This window comes from Vicugna pacos, chromosome 9 (assembly GCF_048564905.1).
Source record: "Vicugna pacos chromosome 9, VicPac4, whole genome shotgun sequence".
Lineage (NCBI taxonomy): Eukaryota > Metazoa > Chordata > Mammalia > Artiodactyla > Camelidae > Vicugna > Vicugna pacos.
In genome coordinates this window covers 20,063,147-20,078,694 of record NC_132995.1, presented here as the reverse complement: position 1 = coordinate 20,078,694, position 15,548 = coordinate 20,063,147, and positions in this window count along the sequence as shown.

The window sequence follows — 15,548 nt, the reverse complement described above, 5'->3', positions numbered from 1 at the left end:
TCTACCCAGCATGATTGCTCCAGTTTCTACACAGCTGGTCCCCATCTCAGCATTCGGGTGCCAGGTTGCAAGTAGCCTTCCCAACCTCCCTGCTAAAATGCACCCCCATCATGCCCAGGCACACTGTTCTTTTTTAATTCTCTGCACAGCAGTGAACACTATCTGCTTTATTTTTCTTCCTTTTTATTCACGTGTTTATTATCTCTCTCCCTCTCTAGAATGGAAGACCATGAATAAGCACAGGGTGAGAACTCCATAAATGGTCGTCATTTGAATAAAGAAAACAACTTTCCAGGCAGAAGAAACGGCACCTGGAGCCGAGGTGCCCAGAAAAGCCTGAGAGCCCACTGATTCCGAGCGCCGGCTTTGGAGTAAGAAAGATGCAGGTCAGCCAGCTGTGTGGCCTTGGGCAAGTTACTGGACCATCCTGAGTCTCAGCTTCTGCACCTGCAAAATGAGAACAGTAACAGCACACGCCTCTCGATGCTGCGACTGAGGTGGAGTTTACAGAGCACTGGGCACAGCAACGGGTTTAGAACAAACCCTCCATCTCTGGGGCTATGGTCAGTAGTGGGGGGAACCTGGGGACAGAGTACAGAGGGCCCAAGGAGCCCTGCCCTGCGGAGGGAGGTGGGGCGGGGCTGGATGGCGCAGACATGACAGCACAGTGGGAGGAGCTACCCAGCCCCGGGAGCTGAGGGCGGAAGAGCCGGAAATCGATGCTACCACTGGAGCCCAGGCCGGGAACCCACCCCTGACCCTGACAGCTGTTTCCCACCCTTCTCCTTTCTACCCCTTGGAAGAGCCTCAAGCCCTCTGGAGCCCTGGAGCTCAGGGAAAGTGGCAAAGGGGGCACAAAATCCACAGCTGTCTCATCTGCTGCTCACACCCCCTGGGAGTGTGAGGCCAGTGAGAGGGGGGCAGGCCCAGCACTTCAGGCACAGCCTTCAGCATCCCTTACCGGAGGCTCCGAGGGCCTCCTCTGCAGCCAGGGTCAGCTCCCCATCGGCAGGGCTCTGGGAGAAAGCAGGGGCTCGGGAGGAAGGGCTCCCTGAGGGCCCCACCTCCAACCTCACAGGCCCAAGGCCCCCCGCCGGTCCTGGGCCAGAGCCAAGGCGCTTCCGTTGGCCCCTGGCTCCCTGAGACACAGCCGGGATTGTCCAGCCGCTGCAGGCACTGAGCCACAGCTGAGGGGACAAGGCCCAGCTGTTCCTGGAGACAAGCGGGCAGCTTTCTTCCAGCATGAAAAAGGAACCTGTGTCCCCTGGGGGAAGGAGAGGAGCAGAAGGGAAGGGGCCGGGGAGGCCCAGAAAGGGCTGTAAACACCCCTCCTCGGGGTCCCCACGATGCCCTGGACTGGCTCTGTGGGCCAAGAGGGGAAGGCAGCAGGGATACTGAGTGAGCCTCCCAGCCCCGTCACGGCCGCCAGCTCAGCCCTCACTGGGGCCACAAGAGGGGGACAGACGACCTGTCAACAGTGTTGAAAGAGGAAAGGGTGAGAACACAAGCAAGGGCTTCTAGAAGGGGGCTTAGCTTAAGGTGAGCTTTATTAAAAACAGCCACAGCTTCTACTTGATGAGTGATTTTTAACTGGAGATGAAGACCTGGACAGATGCAGCCAGGACCCTTCCAGTAGTAACTGACAGAAAACCGCGCTCCAACCAGACTGTAAAAAGGATGGTAATGGCCACGGAATTGAAAAGTACGGGGGAGCACCTCCTCTCAGGTGTGGCTGCACCCGAGGCATGCTGCAGACACAGGAGCAACGCCGTAGGATCAGCCCTCTGTGAATCAGCTCTGGCTTCTCCCTAGACGGGACAAAGATGGCTCTGGCCACCCTTGCAGCTCACCATTCTGGGGACAGAGGAGTGCTGCCTTCTTGGTGACTCTGGCCAGGCTCCTCGTCATGACATGAACATTATATCCAGCCAGGGCTCTGTGCATCCCTGGACCTCTGACTGTGGTCAAGAGCCAGGGTATTCTGACTGGCAGGGTCTGAATCACATTTCCATCTCTGAAGCTAGGGAATGGGTCAGCTCCACTCACCTAGTAAGGATGAAGTGGATGGGTGGGGGTTCTCTCCATATGGAAAAAGCTGCAGACTTTTTCCTTTAAGAATCAGCCATCGGCTGTAAATGTAAACTTCATGCCAGTATCACCCTTCCCCACATGGAGGGGAAGAGGTTGGATTGGGGTTGGGTACAACCTGTAAGAGTAGACAGAATAAGGCTAACATGCAGAGAAAAAGCCTAGAGAAAACAGACCAAACAAGAGTCCTGATAAATTCATTTGAGTCCCTGGATCAAGCTCTGCCTGAAATCCATTCCAGTTATAAGTCAGTACATTTCTGTTTTGTTTTAAGTGTGAATTGTTTTCCTGTCACTTGCAACCAAAATGAAAGCATTTTAAATGCCTGCTCCTCCCACCTAGATTGTGAGCTCCGAGAGATCAGAAAACATATCTTCTCCATGTCTGTACACCCACCACGTGGCATGGGGTTGGCATGGAGTAGATGCATAAAGAGTACTTGTTGACTGATGGAGTAAATATTAATAATGATAATGATGATGAAGTTTCTTTTCTCACTGCCCTCTGCAAACCCTTAGCATTTGTAGAGCGTGTTCATCTACTAAATTGCAGCATCTTCCGCGGCCCCCACAACATCTCTGGGACTCAGGCGGGGCATCTGGCCTGGCCCCTATTCTACGAGAAGAAGGAGAGCTGAAGAAATCATCCAGCTCTCTTTCCATAGGGATTATCATTTGTTGTGTGCTGATTAAGATGTCTTGGAAAGGCCCGTTCATGTTACTAGAGAGCCATCTCTTGGACAGGTGGGGTCCGTGCCTCGACAGAGGGTATCCCCTCTCCAGAGTCTCCGTACAGAGCTGCTGATGCGTGCAGGCACCCCTTGACGTGGGGCTCCTGCAAAGCAAGGCAGGCAAAGCCTCGAACATGGTTTAAGAGTGAGATGGAAGTCGTTAGCTCCCATTTTAATTTAACAAGCCCAATTTTATAAATAAGAGTGAATTTTCCCAGGCTATTATTTCTAATTATGCATTTACATCAATTCACATTATGCGGTTGATGAAATGTTAATACCAAAGGCAATTTTCTGCTGACGGGTGGCGTGGAGAAGAGCTTTCTTCACATTACAAGTCAATATTTTTGGAAATAATTACCCAGTTGCTCACCAGAGTCTGCACTGAACTAACCCAGTAAGCTGCATCTACACTGCCCCCAACTTGAGATGTGAAGAGGGGAAATCCCTCGATGGGAAAGGAGGAGACCAAGGACAGGGAGGCTGAGCCAGGGGCCTGGGGCAACTCCAGCTGCCGGCCCCTGCGGGCAGAACAGGCTTCCCTCGGCTCCACCAGGGACCAGGGCTGAACACCTTGACTATGTTACCAAATCACTCCAGAATGCAGACTTTTCATCTGCATCATGGGAATAATAATAACTCTCTTCATTCATTTATTTGTTCAAGAAGTATTTACTGCAGATCTCGTCTCTGTTGGTACTCAATAAATGGTAAGGATGAGGAAGGAAAGAAGGAAACACACTGGACATCCTGACAGACCAGGCTAGGAGGGTACCTCTCGGCCCTGAGTGACCACACATCCCAGGACTGACAAAGCCTAGAGGGAAAGAGCCAGAGGACCACCCTTCAGCACAGAGACCCGGCAACTTCATAGTTTCTCTCACAATGGAGGCTAGCGCTAGGTACCCGGGCTGTGGGAGACCTCAGCCTGGTCCAGGGACGCCAGGCCAGTCGCTGAGACAGAGACGACCACCAGGTTTGTAGCAGACCAGGCTTACGGAGGGAAGTCATGAGCCTCATGTGGACACAGTGAGGGTCCTTTGTGACATCTACGTGGAAGCCCACAAAGACAAAGGACCATCTCCATCTGTGGCCAGAGAAGAGGGCCTGGGAACAAGTTGCGAGGACTCCAACTCAGAAGCTTGGCAAAGATGACCAGCCTCCAAGGACACTGGTGGGGGTAGGGGGCAGAGCAGCAGGAGGGCAGCCAGGAGAGAGCATCACAAAAGCCAAGGGAGTCAGTGCTCCAGGGAGTAGAGCACGACCAGCCACGTGGAATGTGCTAGAAGGTCCAGATAAGGACTAAACAGTGTCCCTGACACTGCAGAACTTCGAGGCACTGAGGCAGCTCCTTGGGAGACTCTGCAGTGAGGGAAAGGGGTGGGGCTGTGCTGAGAAGGACTACGCAGTGAGGACACAGACACAGAGCTGCCCCCAAGGACGGAAAGGGAGAGTCTGGCCTCTGTGGGCCTTGCAGGAAGGCCCAAGAAGGGGACAGGCTGTCTGCCCTCCCCAGCTCGAGACCCTCTGTCCCAGGAGCAGGGGACAAAGCAGGCAGTGCACGGCCTATGGGCCAAGCTCCTCCGTCTTGTGTGTGAGCCCAGCTTCCCCATCTGTAAAAGGGACGGGAATTCTTGACACAGGGCTGCTGGGAGGATGAGACAAGAGCGCACAGCCTGACAGGCACCAGCTGCAACTCCCACCCCTCCGAGGCAACACACGGACGCCTCCCTGCTATCGGCACGACCCAGACCATCTCTGGGCTCAAATGCCCCAGCACAGGTCAGAGACCTAAGGGCTGAAAAAAGAAAAAAGCCAGATGCAAGAACAGCATCCTCACCTGAACTTGAAATGGACAGAAAACTCAGGTGAGTCTGAAAAAGCTATGGGAACCGTACCTAACAGATATCTCAAGTCTCTCAAGTGTCCCCACCACTGGCACAAGGGTGCTGCTCAATCCTGTGTCGGTGTCTCCACGGGTTCCAGAGAGAGGGTGGGGCCACACCCAGAGTGTCTTGCCCAGGGGCCACAACTGGAACAGGTGATGTGGCAAACTGGACCCCTAGGGCCAGATCTAGCCTGCCAACCCCGTAAGGTTCATTTCTGTAATGGAACCGACATTTGAAAAATAGATTGTTCATAAAAACCTGGATTTCCAGCTTCATCTGAAACACTGGCCATCAGGCCACACAGGGTCTGCACGGAGCAGTGCCCACCCCAGGTGCCCTGGCCCGGGTTCTCCCCAGCACCTCTGGGACCAGCCGCGTCACCCTGCCTCGCAGGCCCAAGAGTCCACATGCTGGGCCTCAGGGCTCCAAGAGAGATGTGGGACTCTGCACCAGGGGAAGAGGGAGCACCCATGCTGGGTGGGCAGGTGGGCGCTCCTCTGGCCACCCCAGGGCTGTCCACAGTCCCCATCCACTCTCTCCCCTGAGAGCAGCGAGGCAGGAGAAGGAACGGTCCAGAGGAACGGGGAGGAAGAGAGGTTGGCTCAGATCTGCAGTCCCAGGAGAGCCAAGAGCCATCAGAAAGAGGAGGAGGGAAGAAAGGAATGAGAGAGAGTCAAGGAGGGAGGGAAAGAGGAGAGGGGGAGGAGGAGGTGAGGGTGGGCGGACGACCAGGATGGGGGTGGTCTCCTGCTTCCTGTTCTCCGGTCACCTGGCCCCAACTTGCCTCCCCACCTTTGTGGGTCCCACACCAGCCTGCACTCACACTGCACATGCACACACACTGGGCGTATGCACACAGTTTACACACACCTATGCTCACACCAGCTGTCGCTCATCCATGCAAACAAACACTGCCTGGGTGCACGCACGCACACACACACACACATCCTCCTGCACATAAGCACATGCAGCATGCACCCACCACCGCTGTCCTGAGAGCATAGCCCTGGGGCTCCAGCCCCTGGAAGATGGGTTAGGGTCGGAGGCCAGGACCCCCTGGAGAGTTGCGGAGCCTGCACCAGACTGTCTGGCGGTGAGAGGCTACAGGATGCGAGAGAAAGCCTACAAGCGATAGGCCTGGCAATGCTGAAGGAGGGTGTGGGGTGCCCACCCGCACAGTCTGGAGGCAGGTGTGGGGAGAGCCATGTCCCTTCATCACCTCCCTTCCCAGGTTCACTCAGGGGAACTCTGTCACTCTCCTTCTTACCATGGAGCACCCGCCAGCTCTGTCACCCTGCACAGCTGTACCACAGCCAGCCCCTCCCTCCACTCCACTGGCCACCCTGGTGTCCCTCCACCCACCCTCAGCTGAGTGGGCTCTGGAAGCCACAGCTGCACGCGGGAGCCCTCCTACCTCAGAGAAGGGCCCCAGTGGGTACTGCTGCGCTCCTGTGGGGCCAGAGTGCCCCCATTCCTCCTCCTCCATGCCTGCTCCTCTTTGTCTAGGCCTGGCTTTCCCTCACCATGCACACAGCAGGTGCTCACTAAATGCTTGCCAGGCTGGCTGAATCTCTAAACACCACCTCTCTAAGTGCCGCAAGACAAAATCAAAACCTGACACCTATACTCCACCCCAGAATGAGCAGGACAGAGGGCAGGGGCTGAGCCAGAGAGCAGAGGGAGGGGAACGCGGGCCAGTGTGGCTGGGGCCTGGGGTTTCCTCAGCCTCCGGCCTCTTCCCGAATGGAGAATCTCATTCAATCAACAGTTTGGTTTTGGGGGGTTTTGTTTTTTGGAAAGGGAAAAATGATATTTTGAAACATTACTATGAAAAATTAATTTAGATCTGAAGCATCAAAGACATTTTGCAAACAAAACCAGGGCATTTTGTGGCTGGCCACTGAGTGAATTTAGAGCCCCAGGCACCCTGGCCCAGCCAACAGCCCCCACGGGAGCAGCGGCTGCACCCACCAGAAACTGCTCTCCTGGGGGAAAGAGGGGCCTGACTCCAGAGCCCAGGGGGACAAGACAGTAATCACACACATGCAAAGCCACGGCAGCCCCTGGCTCCCCAGGCAGGGTGACCTTTTGTCAACTTGAGACGGGAACACAAATCTACCTACCATCACTCTGGCTCGGCCTTGATTGGATCAAACTCCCATTGGAAAACAGGGGGGGAAAGGCAATAAAACCTCCAGAATTGATATTAAACCACTGACATTTCACAAACCGAGTGGCACTGGCAGCTGCCAGTCTAACGGCAGGAGGACCTCTAAAGGGGCAAGTCAGGCGTGAAGGTCACGGCCGTGCTGAGAAGCCGCTCCCAGCCCAGGCATCAGCACCGAGGGGGGCCTAGATGGCCGGGATGGGGGCCTAGATGGCCGGGATGGGGGCCTAGATGGCCAGGATGGGAGCCCCTGCGTGACGGACCTGTCCCTTCCGGGCCCTGTCCATGTGTTCGCCCAGGTGCGCCCGAAAGGGGGAGATGGGCTGACCTCCAGAGCCTCCCAGACCAGATGCTCTGTGGCTCTGAAGCCAAAGATGATGTTGAATTCAAAGCCTGTCTCTTACTGTGCCTCCTGCAGCCCCGCATTGGGGAGGGACCACTGTCCAGTACGAAACCACGAAAGACACAGGTCCTTCGGAAACAGCCTGGGTCTGAAACTTACCAGGAGCCATGCAATTGCCTGGGCCTCCTGCCGCATGCCAGGCAAAGCGTCCAGGCGAGGTTTTTCCCTGCAGATAACCTCACTTAGGCAGGAGCAGGAAGGCAGGTTGAAATACGGTGCTGCAGGAACCCAGGCACCTGTGCCCACCACTGCAGTGAGCCCTCCCAGGCTCTGCCAACCCCAGGCACAGATCTTCATGTGCTGGCCTCGAGGGGCGAGCAAGGAGCTCTGTCCAGCGATCAGGGAGACCAGGAAGCCACTCCAGAGGTGGCAAATCCCGCCACTTCTTCTCAGCGCCCCCATGCCCCTGGTAGACGTCACTGGCCCATGACAGCTGAACCTAGCTGTGTCTCACCGTCCTCCTCAATCCAGGGCCCCAGTCACAACCAGCACGTCACAGGAGTCAGCCTGTGAGATGAAAGCAGGCCTGGCCTTCCTGAAATGAGAGCTTAACCCAAGCACGAGGGCTGTTCCGGGTGCAGGACAGCCAAAGACGTGGGAGGAAGAGACCACGAGGAAGGCATCTAGCCATGCCTCTGGGTCCGAGGAGGCCCCCCGTCAGAGACCACCTCACATGTTGCCAAGCATTCAGAGATGCACAGTAAAAGCGAGTTGTTCTGCCTCATGCGGGGCCCCTGGCGGGGAGACAGTCACAGCGCTGGGGGGAGGCTGGGGAGTACGCTCCCTCACCCCAGGGACAGACATGGGGGGAGAGCATCTGGCCGGCTGCAATTGGCCAGAAGAGGGGGGTGGACAGGGAGCTGAGCAAGCCCGGGGCTGCCATGGCAGGACCATAGAGGGTTGCGAAGCAGGACTCCAGTCAGCATCCCAAACCCAGACTTGGCTCTTCCAGGTGGGGCCAGAGTGAGCCCTCCCCTAGGCCTTCACCTCAGCGCAGGACGGCGACAGCGGAACGAGAGTCCTGCTGCTTCCCCTCACCCTTCAGAGCCAATCATGAGGAGCGGCACCAAGTCCAGCACCACTTCGGCCTGCCGGGAGGGGGAGCCATCCAGTGGCCAGGAGCCTCCTGTGGGTCACCGCGCTTCCCACCGGTCCCAGGGCCCCCCACAGGGAGGCTCTGGGCAGAAACTTCTAGGTGGCGGCCCAGAAAGACGTGGAAGGATGCCAAAACCTTAGGGTCCCGGAAATGGAGCCCTCTGTTAGCCTGACCGGCATTTCCTGAGTGGCTCCTGGGACCCAGAAATGCAGGGGATACAGGACTGTGATCATCGGTCCCGTGTGACAATTCACAAAGCTGCTTCCTGGACATCAGCTCAGCTGACCCCACAGCAGCCCCAGCAGGTGGGGATCCCAGTGCCCTGTGACAGCGGGGCTGAGGCTCAGCTCAGCATGGGGGAGAGACCCAGTCAAGACCCCCGGCTTCCACCACTCCATCGCTGCTTCGGTAGCCTCAGAGCGCCATGCCTACCTTGGTTCCCTGATCACATAATGCCGACTCTGCAGAAGGCTGGCTGGTCACAGACACCGGGAGGTCACCATAGACACCTCTGACCCCCAAAAGCATCTCCCCTGGAACCATCAAACAACCATCTTGCTGAGGAAGAGATGCTCGTGGGTCCAGAGAAAGGATGGGAGCCGGAGCCCTGGCCCCTGGCTGGCCCCTGGTCATTATTAGCCAGCTCCGCGTTTTCTAATCACCAGCCCCACCATGAAGGTGAAGAACGCACATAGGGAAATAACAGAGTTTCATCTCAAATAGATCGATCCACTCAGATCCGTCTGGCCCCAGACTCTTAATTCTCCATAATGTCAAAGCAATTTTTGGTTAAGTATACAGACTGTCCTCTACTAAATTAAACTAATAGATCTAGTGGGAAATAAAACCCCAAGTGTATTGAGAATATTAAAAAAAAAACTCTCCATGAGTCTGTAAGATTTACTTTGGCAAATGATTATACACATAACACACAGAAGCTGTAATAAAATCCATTAGGGGACACTCAGCTCTACTGATAACCTCCCTCTAATAACGCCATACCTCCGCAAGCACCCAGGCTCCAGGACAGCCAGTCAAGACCCTGAAATTCCCCATTCTACATCCTTCTGACACCCAAGGCAGCTAGATATGCACTTTAAAATGTGGGCTGTTGCTGTTAGTACTAAGCTAAGCCATCTACCCCAAACACTGTCTTAAAATCAACCCTCCCATTCACCCTCTGCAATCAGCCCAGTACCCTTTTTACAGATAGGAAAACTGAGGTCCCAAGAGGCCAAGGCAAGACCAGAATCTGAACCAAAGCCCACGTGGCTCTGCAGCCCTAGACACCACCTTGCTCTGCTTTCTTTTGCTTTGCATTTGGCTTAATTTTCCATTGAGCCACGGATAGCCCAAGCCATCGGGCAAGATGTTGCTCTGATGATGCTCGTCAGAGATGGCGTCTAAAGGATACCACCTACTGTTCCTGCCAACCCTGGCACTCTAGCACCTCTGGGCACCTCCATGGAAGCGGGGAAGAGAGCAGACAGGGCAGGAATTAGAACCCCATTTTGCAGTTGGGGAACCTGAGGGTTGAGGGTTTCCCTAACCAAACCCAGAGGTCCAAGGCACCTCCAGCAGGCCGAGGACCCAGGAAGGACAGGCCACCCTGAAACCCTCACACCTTCCTTGTGCCTGGTGTGTGCTGTCGGTCAGAGCCAGCTCTCACGTGCAAGGGAGCAGAGAATGGTGAGAGGTGAGGACTTGTCAAAAGGCCCTCCTCAGAGCTGTCTCCAGACAAAGAGGGTCTGTGGCAACCACCCTGCACCTGCCCTTGTCCCTCCTCGGGGCCGCCAGTTTCCCTGCTCCCACCGCACCTCACGCTGCCATCAGGGTCAGACCTCCTGCTTGTCACCTTCAAGCCCAAAGCCTTAGCCTGCCTGTCCCTCAACTCCACCCAATGACCCTGTCACACTGGACTCTTCTCTTTGCCCCCAGAACTCCTGCCTCCTACCCTTGCACAGGTAGTTACCCACTCGGGATGTTGATGTCCCCAAACCCTGTCCCACCAGAGTCAGTCAAAATCCCACTCTGCACTCAGGGCTGAGGAGTTCAGGAAGTCTTTCCAGGTGGGACCCACCTGCCACCGCCCTGAAGGTCCCCTGCCAGGGCTGGGGTCACTCTGTGCTTGATTTGTGTCCCCAGTGGGCTCTGAGTCCCAGTCTTCTAGGCACAGAAATCCTTCCTGTGGCTACAAGGACCCGTGTGCCCTCTCTTGCCTGCCCTGCCTCCCAGCCCTCCCTGAGCCCCTCACTCACCACACTTTGTTGTCTTCCACCCGCCACCCCCCCTTACCCTACCCTTGGCCTTGGCACTTGCTGTTCCTTCTGACTGCAGCACTCTTCCTCTCCCAGGTCTTTGCCTGGCTGGCGCTTCACATCTCCCCTGACCCCCGGAGCCCCCACTCCGTGTCCGTGTGCGTGAGTACGCCCGTGTGCGGGCTGCGGGCTGCACGTTCCTCATCACTGGCTGACATGCTCAGGCTTAGCTTTTGTTTCCTCTTTGCACATGTGTCCCTGCCCCTTTCTGGGCTGAAATGCAGATTCCCTACGGGCACGATGCTGTGGGTTCCCCAGCACCAGGCACACCGTAAAGTTAGTGCCCCCAGATATGTGAGTGATGAGGGTCTCAGGACAGGCTGGCTGAATAAATTTTTAGGTGAAACAGGCTCTGCCTGGAGTTTCTCCCCCTTATTCCGTCTCTCTAGACAGCCCCCAAGCCCAGTCAATCCTGTTTCTGAAAAGAAAACAAACGGCCCAAGGCTCAGGGGACCCAGCATGGTGATAATGACACAGCAACGATAGGTCAGACCTGTGAGCCTGACAGCTCTGGGTCCCCAACTGCTGCTGACACAGCACAGGCTGACTGCAAGCCGGGCCCGCTTTGCCGAGTGCACACAGCCAGGGGGCAGGCCGGCCTCCCTCACAGCCGTGTGGCCTGTGAGAGCAGAACCTTCTCCTGCCTCTGTGGGGGCTGGAGCCCCATTGTCCTCCCCCCACATGTTAGGGGCACTCAGTCATCAGTTCCCTCCCATCATCCAGGACAGAGACCACCAGGGCCCAGAGAGGGCCACGCCCCCACCCACCGCCCCACATCTGAAGCAGCTGACCTGAGACGCACCCTTGGAGGGGAGTCTCCCTGGAGCTGGACTTCAGGCCTTTTATCCGTCAACACTGACAGCAAATGAATGACTAAATTGGCCAAAAGTAAAAGTCTCCATAAATCTGATTTTTCCTTTAAGCTGTAGGGTACACAGAGTGTAGCCAGGATTATTGATAGAAAAGTTTATGGATGGGCTGCATCTTAAGATCAAAATACATTACCCCAAATCACTGTTGCTATACATGGTACGGAGGGGACAGGAAGGTCAGCTGAGGCAAGAATACTGAAACCAAACTTCCAAGACCTGAACATTAAAATAAATTTTGAAAGGGAGTTCCAGGAAAAACGTTTACTTAGGGCTGTAATTTAAGAGTGCTTTCAGGAGAGGCTGGGCAGTCTTTTTAAAAAGTGCTTTTGAAGTGTCTTTGAGAGTCCAGTGAACAAAATGGTATTGACAAGCGCTGCATACCTCGACTCACAGTGCGCGATCAGAACAGCATGTGATGACGGCAGGCGTGAGGGAGAGAGCCAAGGGCACAAGCAAGCCCCCAGGTACACCCGAGCCCGTGGGTCAGATGGACCGAGCGCCTGCTGGTCACGTTACAGGGGGGTTCACCTCCAGGTCCTTGTACACAGTGACCCACCCCAGGCATTTCAGAGCCTATGGATGGAAAGAGGGAGGGAAAAACCTGGCAGCCCAAAGGGTGCCTGTCACTACCTATCAATGAGCACTCAGGAGACACAACAGTTCTAAAATGCTCTTAACGGGTCCATCAGTGGGAGACGGGTTTCATTTCATACAGCCAACATTCCCTCTAAACAGGGCATCTCTGTGGAAGCCCAAGGGACACTGGTAGTTGGTAGGGCTGAGGAGCTGTGTCCCCAGAGGGTAGTTGTCCTTTGGGGAAGCAGCATACATGCTCCATCACAGATGCCTTCTTCAGAGCTTCCAAGTGAGACCATGTCCCACCATGACACAGTGAGAAGAAACTGGCAAAAGGCAGGCCAGCCAGGCATGAGCAAGGACTGCTGGGGGTGGGGGTTGCTGCCTGGTTTCAGCTCACTGAAACTGGCCAAAGGGCTCGGTCAAAGAGGCAGGAGTCCCTGCCCTGCCCACCAGGAAAGCCAGGAAAGAAGGGGCAAAGCCCCCTTCCCCACACTCCCAACACTGCTCCTGGCTCCCACAGTCACACAGCCCCAAGCGTGGGTCAGGCCCAGCTGGACTTAAAGACACGGAGAAGAAAGATGCAGCTGCGGCCTCGCAGCCTACAGGACAGGACAGAAGAGCAAACAGACCCTTTCAACCACAGAGCTGCTGTGATTTCCCACTGAAAACTGGGGAAGACGTTGCACCAGGCTGCCATCAGTCAAGGGCAAAGGGGCCTCACTCTCTACACCAACTCCAGGTACAGTGACAAGAGTCTCACCTGGAGTAGGGAAAATTGAGGTGTTTTAGTTAAGAATTAGGACCCTAGTATAAGACAGACCTGGGTTGAAGCCTTACTCGGCTGCGTGATCTCAGGCTAGTTCCTTAAGTTCTCTGAGCTTCAGCCAACACATCTCTAAAACGAGATGAAATCACAATGCCTACCCCGCAGGGATAGGTACCCACCGTTACAGGGGTTAAAGGAGCTCATTCATTCACTCCACAAATGTTTACTGACCATCTGCTCAATGCCAGACTCTGTTCTAGGTACTGGAGATATGTCAGCGAACAAAGCAACCAAAAAAGCACCATTAAGTAGAATCTACAGACCACAAACAAGAAACTATAAACAAGGATATTGGACCATATGTTGGAAGGAGTTTAGTGCTAAGGAAAGAAGAAAAAGAAGAGCAGAATGAGAGACTGGGAGTGTGCGGGCTGGGGCGGGGGTGGAGTACAGATTACAATATTAAAATGGTGGTCCCAGTGGACCTCACTGAATTCTTAGCTAAAATCAGAAGAACATGATAGAGTTAGTGAACTAGGTATCTGGGGAAGGATCAACTCTCAGTCAGGTGATACAGTTGGTGCAAAGGCCCTGGGGTGGGAGCACACTCTGTGCCTGACATTGTGAGAAGTGTGGCCAGAAGAGTGTGATCAGGAAAAAGACAGAAAACATGAGATGAGGACAGAGCAAGGTGGAGGGGGTGGGAGGCAGATGGTTTGACCTTGTCAACCACTGCGAGGCCACTGGTGTTTTTCCTGAATGAAAAGGGAACCACTGCAGGGTTTTGAGCAGGGGAAGAGTAATCTGATTTCTGTTTGAGAAGGATTGCTCAGTTGTCATGCTGGAAAGTGTGTAGCCAGTGCCTGGTAAGTGAAAAGTATGTGGAAAAGAATAGCTATTAATTCTTCTTAATAATAGCACCAACTCAGGTGGTGGGCAAGAAATACCTTAACCCACAAGGTGGTACAATTTTAGAAGATTCATAAACCTTAAAGGTAATCGAGGTGTAGGAATCCCTCTAGCTGCAGGAATCCTTCCGGTGCGCATCCCTAATCACTGGCCAGGCCATCCATCTCTGCCTGGATGTGGTATCAGGACAGGAGATTGCTGCCTCTCTAGGCTGGCCACTCCACAGTAGGCTGGCTCTTGCCATCATAACCCTGCTTAGAATCAGCCCCCAAATGAATCCGCTTTCCTAGAATCTGTGTAGTACAGTGCAAGTCTGCCCCCTCCCTTCAGAAGCTGAGGACAGCAGTGGGGCCCTGCAGGGTTTTACATTCAGTGATCCAAGGCAGTTTCTAAAAGAAATTGGGATTATTAACGGGAAGCTGGGGAGGGTGGGAGGGATGAAATGACAGAGGCATCTGGTAACTGCCTTCTTGGGGCACCTGGAGAGAAACTGTAGGAAGCAGACGAAGGCCACAGGCATTCCTTCCCTCCTGGCCAGAGACCTTGGCAGACAAGGGCTCAATAATGAGCAAGAGTGGCCTGAGTGGGTGGGAATGACTCCTTGGCTGCAGAAGAGGATGCTGAAACCCAGGCCCATGAGGGGTAAATGGCTCTGCCCAAGGGCACCCACCTGGTAAGGACAAAGCTTAAAAAGGGCCTCTATCTTCTTCCCCCTGAGCACCCTAGACCCAGTCAGCTGCTGGGAAGTATTCCCCCGTCACCTTCCTTCTCCGCAGCTCTTGGGGAATCCTCTGGAGGTGCCTGGGGGAGGCTAGTGAGCAGGGATAGCAGACACGTGAATTCATAGGGGTCCTCTCCCCTCAACCTTAGGTCAGAGCTAAGAGGTAGGGGCCGGCGGACAGGGACAGAGATACTGAAATCCACTGACTGGGGTCTCCCGTGGGGAAGGGAGGCAAGAGAGATCCAAGCCGAAGTGTGGGGCTCGACCAAACGAGTGTGTGCCCTTCCGAATCACAAGCCTGCCCCCACGTCTCCCTTTGGGGACCAGACTGCACTCCCGCAGAGGACTGGGGAGGGGGAAGCCTCCGGGCGAAGGCTGTGAGAGAGGTACAGGGATGCGGGAAGATGTGGGCTCCGGGATGAGGCTGTGGACCCGACCTTTGCCTCCTGCCGCTTCGGGATTCCCCCTTGCACCGGGTAAAGCGAGGGCCACGACCGCGAAGAACGAGTAGGGATGCAGAGGCCAGCGAACAAGGTGCGGGAACCCCACTCCCTCCCCCGGAAACCTCCGGGGCCTTGAGTCGTGCCGGGCGCTCCCAACCCACCCCACCCCACCCCTGCCGCCTCTGCCGTCACTCACGGCTGCTGCTCGCTGGCTCGCTCTTGCGCTCTCCGCGCCACCGGCACCTGCTCGCCCGGCGCTCTGCGCTCACTTCTTGCTCGCACACTGCAGACTCACGGCGTTGCCGCCGTCACCCGTCCTCGTCCCCGGCCCAGCACAGCGCTCCGCCCTTCTCCCGGGCCCACGGCGGCCACCCACCCGCCATGGCCTGGGCCTGGGACAAAGAGCGGTGCACCTTTTTGCCCAAAACGGGGTAAGAAGTTGAGGGCGGGGGTCTGCAGAGAAGGCCTCGGGACACACGGGGCGCAGGGACAAGCGGCCGTCTCGGGCGATGGAGATTGGGAAGAAGCCAGGGAGAGTTTGGGTGGGAGGACCCCCACCCAAAGCGG